This window comes from Atractosteus spatula, chromosome 7 (assembly GCF_055471065.1).
Source record: "Atractosteus spatula isolate fAtrSpa1 chromosome 7, fAtrSpa1.hap1, whole genome shotgun sequence".
Taxonomy (NCBI): domain Eukaryota; kingdom Metazoa; phylum Chordata; class Actinopteri; order Semionotiformes; family Lepisosteidae; genus Atractosteus; species Atractosteus spatula.
In genome coordinates this window covers 53566011-53584096 of record NC_142712.1, presented here as the reverse complement: position 1 = coordinate 53584096, position 18086 = coordinate 53566011, and the positions used below count along the sequence as shown (strand labels likewise).

Below are 18086 nucleotides of genomic sequence, written 5' to 3'. Positions count from 1 at the left end.
AAGTCTGACACAACTGAAGAAAAAAAACATGACATCCTTTTTTTCCTCTCCAGTACATTAAAATATTAATTGCTTGAACAACTGCAGAACTCTTAGATGAACAACAGAGAATTGTTTTGAAACAACTTGTTAGATTTTAAACTCTGAAAACTGCTCTACTATTAAGCAAAATATATCCAACTACATACATTTAACAACCCATATACTTTTCACATAATCTGTACACATGAAAACAACCAGCATACATTTTGTGCCACTCACCATATTGGCAAACAATACAGTTTGCACAAGAGTGTTAAGGTATGGTTCGCTAATTAACAAAGAACGTTTGAATGTCTTTCACTTGAGTTCAATGAATGATCTACTGAGAGTCACTGCATTTTCTCTTAACAACTCTACCATTACCAATTACAATATTTCATTTCAAGTGACAAATGAGGAAATAGTGCACACCTGTTTCTTGATTTTTTTTTTCATGTGGTGTGTGTAGTGAAAAGTTGAAAAACATGCTGGTAGTGAACAAGAAAAAAAAATCAATTTTAAACAAATGGTATGGTAACTTTTGTGTTACATGGCTTAAATTAAGAAAATAATTGGATATACTGTATGAAGACAAAAAAAAGAGAAATATAAAAGTGAAGGGAATAAATGAGGCAGCTCCTGAAATGGAAAGCATTACAGAAATTTTAGTTGTGCGTGTGGGAGGCAATCACGTCTGTATGGCACATGTAGAGCAACTACATCACTTATAATTAAATAGGAGCTTGTCCATCTGACTGCTGGTGAAATGTCAAGTGCAGGTACACTCCCACCCTCTTCTCTTGTTTGCCTGTTAACAGATATACATCATTGTCTACCCACTGCAAGGTAAAAACAGATGGAGCAAAACCTATCACCACCCCACCCCCACCAGAGCGCAGTCTAATCACAGAGATCTGGCATCACAGGGGGAAAACCGCTGCAGTTCTTTGAGTTCTTCAGAATTTCCATGATTTCCATGTCAGCGTAATCAGAGCTAGCATTTTAACAAGAAGCAAATCAATGGTATGTAAACACGCTCACCTGCAACGCTCTTAGAAATCTGCAGAAAAAGAACTCTGAAGGCTGACAGAATCAATTCAGATGACTTATCCCTCTGGCGTCATACTGTACTTCAAGGCCTACAGAGTAAACTGTATAAAGGATGATTTTATGGTACTGTTTTCACACTATTAGTAATTTCAAACTTCCAGCTGATACAATTTGGAAGATGGATGAGTCCCTTGGGGTAAACAAGTTTCTTCCTGTATCTGCATTTTAGTGCATAACCATGGCTTCACTGCTAGATACATCACCATCTGGAACTCTGCCCATCAATTAGTGAGTAAACCAGTTAATGTGCAGTTGTACAGAGAGAGGCCTCTCTGGACAATGCTTGGGAACAAATACAGACAAACCATACATCATGTAACCTCACATGATGCAGCAAAGGAATGGAAGAACAAAAAAGAATTCTGTTATTTCAGCACACGACAGATAACTACAGTGTGCTAACCTTTCAAAAAGTACACACAATCCATTAAACTTGGTTTAAATAAATGCACATATTCTTCTAAATATATTTGTTAAAATAAAATGGTTATTCCACTCCATTCTGTGCTTTATTAACTAAAATGTGGAAACAAACTATAAAGTTGGTTTTAAAATGCGTAAACAGTTCTCTTTTTTTAACTTGTGCGGAATTAAAGGAAACAAGCTTAGCTTATGCAATGTAATGCAAGCCTATTCAATGATTTTGAAGAGTGTAAAAAAATTATATTCTTCCCATTCATATGCTCTGTTATTAGACATTTTCTATTTGTGCATAGCTCCGATCTTACAGTCTTAAGCTGTGAGCATTTTTGTTCAAGTTTTTTTTTAGTTCTAAAGAAACATTCATACCATTTGCTTGTTAAATTATTGGAGAACAACCAGAAACAAAACCAAAACTCAATGAGCAAACAGAAGCTTACCACCTCTGGGCTACAAACTGTTTTCTCTGGCTGGATGTCTAGTTATCACTACCACGATCAGAGACCACACTGTAAAGCATTTTTGAGAGACCTACACCAAGTAAACCTAATAAAAATAGGCACTAATACGGCTGCATTCTTTTTATATTTACATTATAAACCATGTGATAAACATGTAAAACAAATTCCCCCAAGATGTTTACAAAAACAGAAGTGATTTTCTCTTTCTCTACAGGCTGTTATAAAATAAAACTTGAATATTTATACTATGTGGGCTACAATCTTAAATGCACACAGCAAATACTGTAACCATTAGTGACTCTATGCAATGGAAGCAAAGCTTTTGCCTTTTAACTGCTGGTCAACAAAACAAAATCAGTTGGTCAAGTGTCATTCCAGATCACTTGTTTAACAGATAACATTGGGTGTTTCAAAACATTCTGAATTGCATAAGCATTATCATGAAGTTTATTAAAATATAAGTATATAAGTACTCATATGACTACTTTGTATATAAATATTTTATTCTTTATACAACCAGAATAGCACTTTACACCATGTAATTTTTTCCTTCTACTCTATTCAAACTCTGATTACTATATACTATGAAAATTTTATAGCTGTTGGATATATTCTAATACTAACAAAGCTTAAGTTTCAAAATCACATTTAATGTGGCCTTTGAAACACCTAAATATTAATGCTTTAGCTTTATTTAGCTATATAATATAATAAGTGATACAATATTTAGCTGTAGATTGGTTTAGGATCTGATGAATCACCTTTAATCATATATTTATTAAAAGGTAGTACATACTGGTATCTGTATATAATTCCTTCACAGGGAGGGTGTCCAATTGCCTTTTAGTGAAAACCTGAAAGAAAAATAAACGAAAGAAATTCTGTAACATCAATAAAACAATTCCATAACTGTGGACAGAATCCTGCATAGTATCTTTAAAGCCATTCACCTTTTGATACTCTACAAATTCTACAGCTTGGTGCTCACTGGAGGTATGGAATGCTCCCTCAGTAATGTCAAATCAAGCTAGTATATGAAAGAGCCCAGCATGACTAATCCCAACCCTTCCCCCAGCAGTGATATGACTCAGGCTCAAACCCATGACTTCTAGATTATAGAGCTCAACCTGTGCTCAAAATGAGCACCTTTAAAGGTGGAAAACTCTGAAGATTTCACATTTGTTTAAAAACCAAAACCAGAAAAAAAATCCATCTTTGAGGACTAACATTCTTCAAATGGTTACCTACCTGAACAAAATATAGATAAACCACCTTGTAAAACAGGGATATTAACAATCCTATAGAATATTCAGTAAAAAGGAAAAAAAGTACTGTATTTTGGAATTAAGTTTTTAATATGAAATTAATTTGCAACCACTGTAGATACTTCATAATCTACCAATGACACTTCATAAAGTATTTCAAATCTCTGTCCCTTGCAATTACATGATATATCTTTTAGCAATAATAATATTCAAATTCTTTCACGTGGACATTCCTTTAAAACTTGAACTGAGAGTAACATGTTTCGACAAGGAGACAAAATACCAAGATGGAAAAAAACAGCATTTGCTTGAGCTGTGTTTTTTAATGATCCATGTTTATCACAACTTTCAATACTGCCACAAAGATAGCCATTAACCATTTAGACTGCCCCATGATCTCACTTTACATTGCTTCTTACAAAACTATGGAAAAAGTGTGAGGCATTTTCCCTGTTTAAACAGCACAATAAATCATGAGACATTACAAATCTTTCAGTGTACTATATTCAAATAAACAATTTGATGTATTTAATATACAAAAATTATATTCTGAGCATCAAAAAGGAAATGTGTTTTTCTTCCTAAAAATAAAAGGGAAAATATTTTTTTGGTACTAACTTGATTAAATGATTATTCGTGATCTGCCATAATACACTCCACTGACCTTGACTTGCATGAACACCAAATCATCTCATTAGTGAGATAGCTGACTGGCTACAGGCAATGAGGTGATTCAACCTTTTTGAAGCCCAGTGAAAACTGAGAAAGTAAAACACTGATATATTACCTGCTTATCAAAAGAACAACACATTCATGCCATCAGTATGTTGGAGCAACAGCTTAGGGACTCCCCAGCAGTGGAGCCAAGTCCTCTTTAGTGATGAATCAATTTTTTGTGCAGACCACCCTTGTGCATGTCAGCGAGTTTGGCGAAGAACTGCAGAACAATACACTAACTGTTGTGTACAACAGACCAATCTCTGAGGCCCAAATTTAATGGTCTGGAAAGGAGTGTCTAGCATAATAAAACCTAATATCTGAAGGAGTATCTACAAAACATGTAGTGATGGATGGAAACCTGGCTGCACAGGACTACACTGATCAAGTTTTTCAACCGCTGCTCTTCCTGCAGTCCCATCCTCACAAGACAACATTACAGGATGACAATGCACATCCTCATGTGGCTATTACATGTCTTTCTTATGAGATGAGAATGTGAGAGTTATACAGTACACATTTAATTTGTTCAGCTTGAGTTCCACTTAACATCTCTGAGATGAGCTGGGACTTTTTTTGACATCTGGAACTAAGAGACCAGTGAAGAGACAAGCGCTTTCTAGGCTCTATGAGAGGAATGGAACAGAATCCTCCAAGACAGCACCTGCTGTCTTGCTTGTAGCGATCAGCTCTCCCAAGTGCTGGACTGTTGCCATGACCCCAGGTTCATCCCTTCCGGTCTTTATCCTCTCTAAAACCATGGAGCAATCCCTGCTCTCTGTTTTCCAAGCTTTACCTGCTTCATGACTATCATGCCCCACTGTGCTGTGATGAAAAGGGCAATAAAACTGTCAGGCAGTCTGTAAAGTCTTCTCTGCCTGTCATTTCCCATGCCATTACACTCGAACCGGAAGCACTCAGCATGTAACACTGATTTTTCAATGGATACACTCGTTTTTAGTTAATTATTTTCTTATGCTACATGATAAATGATACTCCCATGACTGGGTATGACTAGGTATGACTCCCATGACTAGGTAACCCCCAATCTCAGCTCATCCAAAATAAATAATTAAATCTTTTTAAAGACCAGGACTTTTCTAGCTAGAAGTTTTTCTTCTAGTGAACTGCAATGTATGTGCCGATATGCAAAATTTACTTCGGAAACACACTCATAAATCTAGAACAGCATTAGAGCATTTCACCAATTAACAGTGGTTAATACCACTACTAACCGCTATTAAGAGTTAATACCTCTAACATCAGAAGTTTGCATGTATGTAAAATGTATAAGTGCTCTCTTACTATACAGTCAGCTCAAAATAGTTCAAATTTATGTTCATAACTGGTATACTAAATTTATTTCAAGCATTCGGAAATGATTTTGTGTTAAATTGAAGTGACTCCTCCAGTCACAAGTGGGAAAATGTACTGTTCAAGTTGAAAGCTGATTTGCCAGTTCCTCTTACACGGTGTTAATATTGACAGTTACATTGTCATGCTTTCTTTCTCAGTGATGTGAACATTCTACATAATACTCAAAAGAAAATGGCCAATTAAAGTATCACATAGTTATCTATACATACTGTATATAGCTTTAAAATATTGATAGGATTATTCAGATTTATTTAGGTTTTCCCTTATTTACCAAATAGCAGCTCATACAGTATAAATGTGTCCTAAAGTGCACTACACATTTTTACTTACAGATAAAAGAGTTACTTATAATGTTCCCAAGGTCAGCAAAGATGTCACCCAAAATGCTCAATTTATCCCACCAGGACTGATTCATGCCCCTGAAGTCTAGCTAAATTTCCTCAGGACTGACTCAGCTTTACACTCAGAAAGAGATCTTCCCCTGCAATTACATTTTTTACAAATAGTGAAACTGTCATTTAAAAAAAACCCTTCTTCTGTTTTTCCTTGGTCCTGACATATTCAAAGAGATTTACAAAATTCCTAGTCTTCACTGAAGGACAATTCTGTTCCCTTACAGCACATTCAAGTTTAGCTGGTTTAAATATCTAAAATCTGTATTCAATGCTTTTACCTCAAGATGTTTTAATGTTTACACAAATATCACTCATCACAGCACAGCATTAGAAACAAGAAATATGGCAGGTGGAACCTGCAGAAAATGTAAATATGTTCAAGAAGGCACAGCTATCTGTGTGTTGGGGTGTCACTTAAGTCACAGCAATGCTGTGATGTTTGTGACTAAGCATCAACCCCTTGACTGCAGAGTTATACATACGTTTACTAACGACACAAGAATATTTAAAAATATATAAATGTCAAGATTTAAGAATGCAAAAAATATTAATCTCAACTGCAGTTTAAAAGTATTGGTGAATAGTTCATGATGGTTTTCCTTTCTTGTGTATAAAAGCCCAGACCGTATCTTAAATATCCTAACTCTCCTATGTACTGGAAATGTATAGGTTGATAAACTGAATGAAAGCAGAAAGCATGGAATTCTTGTGTCTTTTAATTTTTTATTATATTTTATTGTATTTATATTTTGTACACATCAGCCTTGACATATCAGTTTTTATTTATGCATCCTACACTTTCATTGTACAAATTATTCAATTACCAAACTTTCTGTGATCAAACATCCCACTCTAAAGACTGAGCTGGTTCTAGAGACTTACAGTAGGTTTAACTTTGCAATATGCCACAGGGAGAAAAACTTAAGACTTTTTCAAGAATTTTCAACCTGTGTAACACCTGTACAAACTATTAAAATTAAAAGTTTGAATTGAGGACTGTGCTCTAATAGCAATTGGGAAGGATACACAACAGACAAAGTAATTCTCGGATGTCACACATGAGATGTTTATTTCTATGATCAGTGGATAGGAAGCTTGTAAGTAAAACTCATTTAGCAAATTAAGTTTCTTCCACGGCACACTGATATATGTGTGTAAAGCACTCCATGTATGGAATGTGTCTAGTTCTGCAGTATAACTCAGAGATGGCCAAGACAAATATAAGGGATACATTTACATGAGACAGCCACCTCTCAGATATATGTGAAATCTCTAATGGTGGCTGATGAAGCTGCCCTTCAATATCATACCCTTTCTATACCCTGAAAAGAAAATTTTAATAAAATAAACTATTAGCGTTCAAAATGGTAAATGCCACTCTATAAGACCAGACTGCCCTCTAAAGTACTTTAGACTGATACCTTAAGTGCACGAGTTTTTAGAGTGCAGCTGCAATTAAAATCAATATCCTCTTCTCGTCTGGAAGCTCAGGGTCTTTCTGTCCGAAGGCCTTGATTTAGCTGACCCCTACTGAGGAATCTGACCCTAGCGCTAAGCTTTAATCCAATGGTTTGTCTTGAATAATACAGAGCAGAGGTGTCCTGAGAAACGCCAGCAGTAAGGACAGCTCCATGTGTATGACTCATGTCTGCCCGCTACATTTATTCCATTTTCCATTGTTTCATACATACTGCTGGCGGGCTTAAAACTGAACTAACTAAACACAGACTGGAATTTCAAGAGTCAGAAATGTATATAGTTACAAATGCAAAATTCTGTATGGACCAGCATGTGATCTTTCGCTACACTGACTTAATCATTTGTAAACTTAAGTTCAAATGGAGAGGTCACACACTCCAAAAAAGGTCTGCATCCATACTATTTCATTTACAAAAATAACCTTAAATAACAAAAAGACAGAGCAGGAGGCAGGCACAATTCTTTTGTACTCTTAAGCAAGGTAATCCACTCATACTGGTTCAGTAAATGTCCTGCTGTATAAAAGACTTTTCCAGATTGTCATTATAAATGAGAGTTTGTTCTCTACTGATTTGTCTGGTAAAGGTAAGGAATTTTAAGTAGAGTTAAAAGAATAAAAAAATTAAATTGTGTTCAGTAATAAAGTTTATTACTTTATATTTAATAATTAAAAAAAAACCTATGGAGTTTATTTTTACCTTGTTTTATTATTTGTGCGATATAATGTCTGGTCTTTCTGATTTTACAGACAAAATTCCCCTTTAGATTTTGTCCATTAAATCTGAAGTCCTCTAAGCCGAGGTTTACTCTATTATCAGTTGGTACAAATTTCAAACTTAAGACACAATCATGCCTAATTGATGTGTAATGTCTCACTATCACCTTTACTGTTTCAGATTGCAGTTTTATGTTCTGCCATTCATCTTCTAGCTTGTCCAATATAAAACAGTCAACACAAGCATGTATGCAAATATATAAATGAATTAGAGTGGAAAAAAAATCTTATGGTGAATATTTCTGACCTGAAAGTGGGTTTCTAGATAAAAAAAAACCCAATTCTACATACCTATAGATTCAATAGTATAATGTCACATTATTGGTTAGATTAAGGGTTCAATTATACAAATGAACGTCTAGATCAAAAAGAAAACAGACAGACAGAGGTCACAAGAATCATAACTGGGAAGACCTGCACTAGGCTTCCATATCTAGTCTAACAATGTAGTAACACAGGAGGAAAAATGGTTTACAAGTCAGAGTTCAGATCTATAAAACTAGAACAAAAGCATCATACTGAGATTCTCAACAGGAATACATTGTTTTCTTTAAAAACAAAGTATTTAGAAAGAACACCCTACATAAAAAATATTTTAAATGGTCTTTTTAAGGAAATAAAGCTTAAAACTGCTATCCAGCTAAGAACTATGTCAATTTTGCAGTGGCCATCATTTTCCCTGGTGCAGAAATTGAATATAAATGGACTTTCTAATTTGTAGCTGACACGCAACTTTCTGCACTGAGGAACTCATAAGAGTTTAAGCCTTTAGCACATATTAAAATGCAAAGAGTTCATAAAGTTTAATGTAGTGTACCTTAAAGATTGTGATGAACCATTAGAATTTATCCTCCTTTCAGACCCATCAATAATGCAACATGAGTATCCTCTTACTAAATGACCATTTATTGCTCTTGTGGGTCATCATAAAGGAAATGGTAATGTAACATTTCTCAATTATTAACACAAAATGAATGTATGATCAATAACAATGGAATATAATTTGTCGTTGAATGTGTTGCCAGTACACAGAGGATCTCATTAGTAATAATGTGTACAAACTGAATAATATTAATATGGAGTTATTCTAATGTCTAACATAAACTCACTTGAAAATAATACTGTAAACTGCTGTTTTGTGATTAAAATGCCATGGTAGTGAATCACAAGACAACCTTTGATCACATCTACAGCAAGAATACCGAAGCGCAATCACCCCTCAGATAGAAGGGTTGACCTTCAACAATTTTTCAAAGCCCTGTCAAAATTGCAAGATGACATCTTTTCATAAACGACATTTATCTTTGTGTAACTTATATATTATTGTAACAACTGCAAGTTGCCGACTTGATAAGGAACTCCTAGACACTGAAAAGAACAGCCCAAAAGGGTATCCAGTCAGCTAGGGAAGAGATTACATTGCAAAATTCTGCTCATCTCATGAAAAATAAATTGTTCTGAAGCTACTGGGGTTTGTAAAAATAACTGAAGAGTTATTTAAAACACATGAAAGATGCTGTGATAACTGATCAGAAAATGAATTATCAACATCACAGTTTGATGTCACTGTAAAAAAAGGAAGCACATTAATATACTGCTATTTTTATTAATCCTGACAGTGCTTTTATGACCAAGTAAAATACTTGTTTGACAGGCCGATACTACTTTTATAAATATAAAACAAGTACTGGAATTTTGCAGTGTGATTTTCAAATCATACAATTTCCCTGTAAAAAGTGTTCAATAAATGAAAGTGCTTACTTTGCTTAGTAGAAGAATTACTCTACTGAAAACAATACCTGTGTGTGAGATGCATAACTATAGCTCTTCATCACAGTCATCTCATTTGTATTCCACTGCCACGTGCTGATCATTTTTCTAAATTCAAACATCCAACTGAATACGCTGAGCATGCTTTATCACTAATTTATTAGCCCGTATACAAGGATATCAAGCATAACTTTTCATTTGAAGGTTCTTTTTTTTTTTTACAGGCAGCATTCATTAATACAGTCTGTGAGCTCAATCATTCATTTCCTATGGGGCGCAGCAGGTAATTCACACTTTGAAATTAAATAAATCCTACAACTCTTGTGCTACAGTGGTCTGATAAGAAATAGACATATTGTATTACTCAGAATAATACTGCACCCACCCCTATGAATTTCCCTCATAATTAATTAACTAATGCAGTCTGTGCTGCAAAATGTTATGACCTGTTTTCTCACAAAGAGAACAACAGGCCGACTTATTACTACAGCTCTTAAATGGACAGCAGTTAGATCAAGACCCGAAAACAAAAACGGTAAATGTACAATGTAAATGTGTAAATAACTTATATAAATGTTTTCCATTTTAGGAATCTTGAATTTGCAATGCTGGCATTTCTTAGTTTATTAAATTGCACAAAGTCAACAAATTAACCTTGTTCAACAATTCAATTCACTCTAGAGGTTTGAGTGGTGAGGTGCATTAGTTTGCAGGTTTAGAAGGAACAAGAAGAGATTAATTCCTTGCAGAAAAGTACAAAGAAAAATCAGTGTTCCAGCTGAAGGATAAAGAAACAGTCTCACCTGAAGAAGGCACAACAGCCAAAATGTACCTTGTTCTTAACCTCAACTTAATCCAATTAACTTGCCTAGATTGTTAGCACTAAAAGATTAAGAAACAAAATACAACACTATTTAACAAATTCAGGAATGCTATAATTTACCTTTTTAAAATGTATGCAGTTGAGAAAAATCAAGGCAAGGTGATGCTATTTAGCTTACTGGAAATCTGCATCATTAAGAAGCGCCTCCTGTTTTTTTTTAAAAAAATCAAAATAAAAAAAACCCAGGATACTGTAAATAATAGGGGGGAAAGGGTTTGGTTTACATTATGGAGAATTATTAAAAGTTCAGAATCAGTACACTAAATCACTATTAACTATTAATATAATCAGTTTTATATGAAGATCTCTAACATCTGATTGCAATGTACAAAGCTGGGGGATAGTTGAGAGTTAGGAGGACAGTGCATCATAGGAACATAAACTTAATATAGTTAAGACTTGGAGCCTTTCTACAAGTTTAGATGAATCAATGTCATTAAATATGTTACAGTGGAATGACCTCAACATGTGAAAATATTTACAAAGGCCTGGAAAGCCCATTTGGGAACTGTACATAATGAACACTATTCCTCTAATTCCTCTGAGCTTCAGAAAATGGAAACATCTACTGAGTAGGCTCCCAGGATACTGGAAAGATTTACTTGGACAGGTTAATTAATGTAAGTTAAAACATGTTCATTCACCATCAATCTGTTACTAAATTGGTTTTCTGATGTGACATTTAAATATGGTACGGTTAAGACAGAGTAAATGTAAAAGTGTCTCTCATTAAATGATTCTTTTTTTAGTACCGGTCATGAATATTCTGGTTTTATGCACAAATTAGCCATGAACTGAAAAAAAATATTAACTTGATCATTATTTAATAATAATTATATTTGCTTACACTTATATAGTGTATTTCTGGACACTCCACTCAAAGCGTTTTACAGGTAATGGGGATCCCCTCCACCACCAATGTGCAGCATCCACCTGGATGATGTGATGGCAGCCATAGTGCGCCAGAACGCTCACCACACACCAGCTATCAGTGGGGAGGAGAGCAGAGTAATGAAGCCAATTATTAGGAGGCCATGATTGGTAAGGACAAATGGGAAGGTTGGCCTATATTATTAGAAAAGAGGCTTTCTTTTAGGAAAAAGGTAGGAGACACCAAGAATGTATCCAATAAACTGAGCATTATGTAAGTTAACAGAACGCTACTAACCTTAAACCCACTTCTAAGAGTGCACTGTAATATTAGTTATATTACTGTCCATGAGAAAACAGACATGAAAGGTTTGCTAAAACAGATTCTCCATTTTACAAAAATATATATTTAAAGTTGTTATAAATGCCAACAAATTAGTATGCGAACCAAAAGCATCTGTTGTGTTTTTAACACTTCTTAGAATATAAAAAATATCCTCCTCATTTCAAACCACAATTTCATTTAACTTTGTCTATAGTAAAACTCTAAATTATACACTGCTGCTCAAGTCATCCACACTATAACTTAATGTCTGGACAATCATTCATGAATTACCTGTACTTTTTTCTCCCAGTGGTGGTGAAGGACCCTATTCTAAAACTATCCATTAAGAGTTAGCGTCTATTATGTAGAATCTTTGCAACAATATGCAACAGTTTTTAAATTACCCGAGAACATCATGAACAGGTGAAATTAACCATGTTGAACCTATGGCAGTTATTAGCAGGTCTGACCTTTTGAGCAATGAGCATTCTGTCTGATGAAAACGAAAACCCTCAGGAATAATTTGTTTTGCAGAAATTCATATGATACTATAAGCTCCTGTAGTGAAAAAACAATTACACTTCAATACAACTTACAGGTGCATTAATAAGCTTCGAAGTGCAAATTTACCTTTTGTGAAAAATGCACAATGGTGATTCTCAATACTAAACACTATCTCCAAAGGCAGAAAACAAGTAAAATATACACCATAAATTTCACTTTCATGCATGTGGTCACAAATGTAGAACTAAATTTAACAGTTGAGGTAAAAGAATTCCAACTTTTGCTAAATGAAAACGGTACAGGAACTGCTTTCAAACAAAGAGCTGCAGAAAGCAATTGCTACTTAAAGAAATACTTGAACATGATTTCATATGAACTTGAAATGAAACCACATACTGCATTTTAAAACGCCTGTCTTTCTGAGACAGAAATGGTTGCTAAGATACTCCCTAACTCATGAGTGGCTCATCAGACCTTGACTGCATCAGTCCTAGATTGCAGTCTGGATCTGGATAAATAGTTGCAGGTTGAAGCTCACTGTGTCTTTCTAAACAGGCAAAGTTATGTTTTTGTTTTACATAGCAGAAACAGAATCTAAGCCAACAGCATCTTCAGTAATTGTCCTGTCTTCTTAATGATCTACAGTGCCTTGCAAAAGTATTCCTATCCTTCCTATGGTGTCCCATTTTGTGAAATTACAAAATCATGGATACATATTTTAATATGAATATTTTATTCTGAATACTCAAACTGAAGACATCTAAGGACAAGATAAGCTACAATTAATGTCAGCAATAAACAAAGATATACTAAAAAAACTAAATGTGTTGATAAATAAGATCCATTAACTCAATATTGATTTGAAGTACCATTGGTAACAATCACAGCTGCCAAGTATGTTTGGGTCTCTACCAGCACTGCACACCAACGTGGTGCAATTTTTGCCCATTATTCTTGCCATATTTGCTCAGGCTATCCATGGTTGCTTGGAGATTGCTTAAGAGTGGCAGTTTTTAAGTCTTTCCAAAGATTTTCAATAGGAATCAAGACAGACTTTTTTCAAGGACATGCACTTTTTTATTCTTAAGCTACTCCAGTGTATCTTTGGATCACTGTCCTCCTGAATGGGAAATTTATGTCTCAATTTTAGGTCTGAACCAGATTTACCTCTATGATTTTCCAGTACTTTGCTGCATCTATGTCCCTATAAATCTTGATGTACTTCTCAATCCTTGCTGATGAGAAGAACTATAATGCTGCCACCACCAGGTTTAACAGTAGGGATAGTGTTGACTTAGTAGCGTACTACTTTAGGTTTGCGTCAGGTGCAACACTTTAGACTAAAAAGTTCCAATTTTGTCTTGTTTTACCACAATACCTTTTGGCACAAGTGTACTGTATCACTTAAAGGCCAGTTTTGTGGAATGATTGGGTTGTTGTTGACACATACACATCTAAACCATTGAGCTTTGCAACTAATTCAAAGTCACCACTGACCTCACACATGCATCCCTAGGCTGCTAGGTTTGGAGGGACAGCATGATCTAGGTAGTGCCTGTATGTTTTCCATTTCTTAATGACTCACTGCACTATGCTCAAATAGATATTAAGTGTCTTTGAAATGTTATTATATTCTCCTGGTCTGCACCTTTATACAACTTCCTGAGTTTTTCGCGTTCCCTGGCCTTCATGTTTGAATCACTGTCATTCACTACCTGACTCAGGGATCCTACAGAGATAGATGTATCTATTCATGTGAACCACTATTATTACATGGAGACACTAACTATACCTATGCAATCATGACTTTTCCATTGTACTTTCATATTAACTATCTACACTATTTTTCTTTGAATGTGTGGAATAGGTTGTGTATATAAAATATGAATTACTATGTCAAAGTATCAAGACCATAAGATTAAAAGCGACAAAATGTGCAATGGTCTGAATACTTCTGCAAGGCACTGCATGTGAAATGTTCTGTTTTAAATGGCAACACAAAAACACTTTTTTCATGGTATTTGCAGAACCGAGCTTCTCTTAATAAGTAATAATAATCTTAACATGGAAGATCCTGTAAATCTCCTGGAATTCTGACAGGTATTTTGAAAAAGTTTATTTTCAATAAAGATGTTATGAGACAGCATGACAGGGATATCTGTAAAGTGATATTGGGTTGCTCCTTTGAATGATCATAATATCTTTTAAGTGTGCAAGTGAGAAAAAGCTGGCTAGTTACTTTACCTGCAATATTAAGTAAATATACATTGTAAATGCAATATTACATTAAAAAACACCTAGTGAAAAAGTTTGAGCATCCAGAATTTTTCCTCACTTCAAGGAATTTATTGCACCTAAATAAACTACAATACATCCAAAACAAAGTAGTCACACAAAGAAATCATAATCATTAAAAAAGTAACTGTTGCCCCAATCTCTAGATACAAGAGCCAGAAACCGGCAAAAAAACCTTTGGTTCTGTAAAATCCATAAGAGATCACAAAGAACTAGTAGTGGTATTTTACATAATATCCCCAAATTCTCTATATGTATGGTAGAATAATTGCACCATGGATACCAGACAAAATGTCTAAAGGCACACAAGGGCTAACTTAGTATAAGAAACTATTAAACTAATTAGGCCTTACAAGATGTTAACATTGTAGAGTTTGGTGTTAAATCTAAATACAGAGTATTATAAGGAACTACGATATTTGACAAAACTATTTTGCAGGTAGGTACAGACTTTTCTTTTTCCCCATTTGACCCCTGAACCCTGAATAATTCTGAATTAATATAGCTGGTCAAAAAGTTTGAATGGTTTAAATGATTAGAAAAAAAGATGATACAATTATAATGTTTTGTACTATTATAGTATTATCTTTTGACCAGTTTAAATGTCATTATCATTTTGTTCTTAATATATGGATCCCTTCATGAGGGAAGTGTTTAAGTTTCAATATTTGTTTTGCCCTGTTGGATAGCACTTTGCACATGAACTGATTCAGAATAGCAATTTTAAATACCTTTTCTGGGGGAACAAGGTTATCTTCTTTAAAGCAATCTGCTTCAGAATATCTAAATAAGACTGCAGACAGTAAATGTCAATGAACCCAGCTGTATAAACAACGTTTAACCCAGTATCTATGTACTAAAGGTACAGAATGGGCAGAAATAGCACAGCATTCAGAGGTTATAAAGACTACAAAGCTTTTAGCTAATTGGATTATTGGAGAACACATGATCCTTGGATCTGTGATCTTAAAGTCTGAGTATGGCAGCTGTTCTGAAGGGAGTTCTGTCAGTCAGAGCAAATATTTTCTGTTTCAGAGTTTAATGAGATTGTAACTTTGATGGATTTAACCAAGCTGACTCTGGGAGTATTAATCATGTTCTCTGTCTGTTTCCTAGATCAGGAAGCCTAAAGGCATTGTAGGTGGAGACTTACAAGAGCCAAAAGATTTGCCTCTCCAGCTTCAGTAAGTGATCCAAAATATACAACTACACAGTCATAAAACAGCCTTGATTAAATGTACATACACATGCATAGAATTGATCAGAAGGGTTAGTTACAATAAAACACTAAAATTCAAGCTGACAGATAATGCAAAACTCAAATAAATGTTTATATATTATTTATATCTATATTCCTATCCATTGAATGTTAGGCAATAAACAGGCCTAAATCCAGCGTTTTGACAGATGTCTCCTTTCACTTTTTCCTCATTCTCAGAGCTGCTTGGTAATTATGATTAACTGTAAAGCATTTCTATTTACAGACAAAAATTATATACATATTTATTTTATATATTTTTATATTATATAACATTACATATTAGTGCTCCTTAATGTAGCCAACTACCAGTTACAATTTACAATTCACCTCTCACTTTGAGTAATGTAAGAAATTACCAAAATCAGAACAAGTTAAAATAACACAGGGGGCATTTGTCTAGCAACTTCACAGTACATGTGGTCTACTCCTTCTTTTGTGCAGAAGACAATTCAAATTCACTCTTTACAACGAACATCTATGAAGCAAGGCCAGAACACAGGCTGGGATTAATTCAAAAGTCCTTAAAAAACTGGGCTCTCACAATGTGAACATACACTTTCTTTTCAACAAACTGAAAGTCTAGTTTAACTTAAGACATTATCTTCATATACTAGTGATAAGACTCTGGCAGTAATCCCTTCATCACCAGAGATTTAAGCATTATATACAGTATATATATTTAATGGCAGGCAAAAACTTTAGAATTTTGTAATGGTGTACACATTTTTCTTACTCTACTAAGTTTTATCAGGTATAACGGGGACTTCTCTTCCCTGTTGACCATTTTTATTTTTGATTAAATACTGTACATGTATCTAAAAGATACATGTACAGTATCTTTGTACATGTGCAAGACACTCTGCCAATCAGGGTGATGGATTCCAACAACATCCATATAGCTATGACCTCTGCACCTCTATGTACATAGTGCACAGTTTAAATATCTGTAGCTGTAAATGATTTAAAGTGAAAATTACAAAGTTGACTAAACAGTGTGGCAAAGTCAGAACCAGCAAAAGAAAAAATCAGAAGATTGGCAGTGGACAGGATTAAACCAGGCAGAGTGGAGGACAACATAATGAAGCAAATGAATCACTGGCAGGGTTCAAAAACCACAGGTCACCATTATCAGAGTCCTTTAGCTAAATTATTGCCTTGCACTGGATTTTGTGTAGTTGAAGTGTACAGAATATCTTGAAAAATTGTCCAGCCTACATAAAATATTTCTAAACCCTTCAAGAACCACTTTCTTTTTTAAATGATTACTTATCTGCTTTGTATGAAAAGTGAGCAGCAGAGATGCTGACCCGAGTATGGCAAAGTGCCATCAGGAATCATTGAGCTTCTCAAGCACCAAAAGGAAAAAAATCACACCAAGAACAGCTCCTCCTGAATAACTGCCAAGTTAGCTTTGACAAAAGTGCATTAAATGCCATTGCTGCTCTACAGGGTGGATTAATGCATACTGGAGGCTAAGTTACCAAAACATTAAATTCCAGAACAGGTCAGTTCGATCATAATTTGTTGAGGAAGACCATTGGCTTAATTTATATACTTTTTAATATACTTTCCAAATTCATCCATTCATTTTCTAAACACTTTATCCAATACAGGCTTAAGAGGCAGCCAGAGACTATACTCTATCCTTATATCAATGGGCACAAGGCTGGATACATCCTGGACAGGATGTCAGCGCATTACAGTGTGAAACGCCGGCTTCACACTAAACAACTTTTCCTAGATTTTCAGTTGTAGCCTTCATATTACATAATCAGAAGAAAAACACAGCGAGTTGTAGAGTCGCAGTCCGCGCCCGTTACTGTCAGTTGTGTAGTGTGACACCCCCAGCGACTCAGCCATAGCGCTCTTAATAGCCCCTACAACTCTCTGCGACTCACTCCGAAAATTTTCAAGATGTTTATGTGCTTGTTCTGCATGTTGTTGTTTACTTTTGTGTGGTGCTCCTCATTAATTGGCTGCCAAAATGAAGTGACCTCGCGGTACTTTCGCGGCGCAATATGAGATTTGGAAACGTGACGAAAAGTCGTGAGGGAATCGTGTAATTTGTCAACCCTGCGATTCCTAGTCATATAATTTGACATCCTCTAGGACAGAAAAGGCATCGAGATTCAGCAACTGCAGTCGTTAAATTTGACAT

General features: G+C 34.9%; 1 protein-coding gene across 1 annotated transcript in view; it reads right to left on the bottom strand.

Annotated features, from left to right (window-relative positions):
• The window catches only part of peak1 (pseudopodium-enriched atypical kinase 1), a 130175-nt gene that overhangs the window by 87088 nt on the left and 25001 nt on the right, over positions 1–18086 (bottom strand). The window contains exon 2 of the mRNA XM_088920906.1: positions 2809–2866. The gene's annotated coding sequence lies outside the window, so the exon portion shown is untranslated. The remainder of the gene's footprint in view (positions 1–2808; positions 2867–18086) is intronic.